At 41.4% G+C, this 1,793-nt stretch overlaps 1 non-coding gene across 1 annotated transcript; it reads left to right on the forward strand.

The window, feature by feature from the left end:
* The first annotated feature begins 618 nt into the window (after nt 1-618).
* LOC112788057 (small nucleolar RNA R71) lies at nt 619-725 on the forward strand. The gene has a single exon (XR_003195437.1). It is a non-coding gene; the product is annotated as a small nucleolar RNA R71 (small nucleolar RNA).
* Nucleotides 726-1,793: the final 1,068 nt, after the last annotated feature.

Consider the following 1,793-nt stretch of genomic DNA (forward strand, 5'->3'; position numbering starts at 1 on the left):
TTGTCATCAATTGATGGGTGATTTGGAGCAGATGTGCTGTTTTGGTTTTGATAAGCGTGTGGAGAAGTGTTGTTGTGGGGGTGTTGAGATGTCCTCTGTGTGAATTGCTGGTGAGCTGCATTGTTGTTGGAGTTGTAACATCTCTAGTTTTGGTTTTGATCTTGCTCACTTTCCCACCCAAAGTTTGGGTGGTTTCTCCACCCAAGGTTGTAGGTCTTGGAGTATGGATCATAGTTTTTCCTTGGTGAATTCCCAATGTAGTTGGCTTGCTCCTGACTCCCCTTTGCTTCTTCATTCACTCCTTCTTGGGTTATTGACGAAGTGGAGATTACTGCTACTTGGTTCATCTCCATCTTCTTGGTGAGGTCAGCCAGCTACTGGGTAATGAGCTTGTTTTGGGCCAACAGAGCATCTACATTGTTTAGCTCCATTGCTCCTCTTATGTTCCCTCTTTCGGAAGCATAGAAGTAGTCGTTCTCTGCTACTATTTCAATAACATCTATGGCTTCCTCAATAGTCTTCTTCTTGTTCAAAGATCCTCCGGATGAATGGTCTACGGCCTTCTTTGACTAATAAGAGAGCCCTTCATAGAAAATGTGCAGCTGCACCCATTTGTTGAACATATCTGGTGGGCACCTCCTTGTTAGGTCTTTAAACCTCTCCCATGCTTCATATAGAGTCTCACCATCTTGTTGCCTGAAAGTTTGGACCTCAGCTCTCAGCCTATTGATTTGTTGAGGAGGGTAAAATCTTACTAAGAATTTGTTTACCACATCTTCCCAAGTTGTCAAGCTTTCCCTTGGGAAAGATTCCAGCCACTTGGCTGCTTTGTCCCTAAGTGAGAATGGAAACAAGAGCAGTCTATAGGTGTCAGGATGAACACCATTAGACTTCATTGTGTCACATATTCTCAGGAAGGTGGTCAAATGTTGATTGGGGTCTTCTTGAACACCTCCTCCAAAAGAACAGTTGTTCTGAACAAGGGTGATGACCTGTGGTTTAAGTTCAAAGTTGTTGGCATGGATTGTTGGCTTTTGGATGCTACTTCCACAATTGCCTGGGTTTGGATTGATGTAAGAGCCCAAAACTCTTCTATCCTCACCAGCATGATTTGCTCTACCTCCTCTCCCATGGTTGTGATCCTCTTCTTCATGATGGTTTTCCATGTTGTCTTCTATGTTTGGTTCAAAGAATTCCTCTTCTTCCTCAGCACCAATCACTTTTTTTCCTTTTGCCTCCCTCCTTAATCTAAGAAAAGTCCTCTCAGGTTCAGAATCGAAGGAAGTTGAAGCCCCGCTTCTTCTCCCTGTCATACAACCATCAAGTGCACGCAAGAAAAGATAGGTGTAGAAGGTATTTTTGTCAGAATTACTATTAGTTGTGGGTGATGCAATATATCAAACAGTTAGTGGGTTAGCAAACAAAATTGAAAATAACAAAGAAAAATAAAAGAGTAGAGGGGGAAGGGAAGAAGTTTAACTAAAACAGAAAGTAAATCACTCAAACAAAAAAAAATGAAATTCACAAAATAAAAATGCTCAATCTAGTGATCTTCCAATTTAATCATTGTTGATGCACAATCAATCCCCGGCAACGGCGCCATAAACTTGATGCGGGTGGAAACTGTCTCTCAACAAATTTCCTTCGGCAAGTGTACCGAATTTGTCGTCAAGTAAAAACTCACAATAGAGTGAGGTCGAATCCCACAGGGATTGATTGATCAAGCAACTTTAATTAGAAGAATATTCTAGTTGAGCGAATCCAGAATTTTGGTTGAGAGTTGCAGAAAATAA

The sequence above is a fragment of the Arachis hypogaea genome, chromosome 20 (assembly GCF_003086295.3).
Source record: "Arachis hypogaea cultivar Tifrunner chromosome 20, arahy.Tifrunner.gnm2.J5K5, whole genome shotgun sequence".
Lineage (NCBI taxonomy): Eukaryota > Viridiplantae > Streptophyta > Magnoliopsida > Fabales > Fabaceae > Arachis > Arachis hypogaea.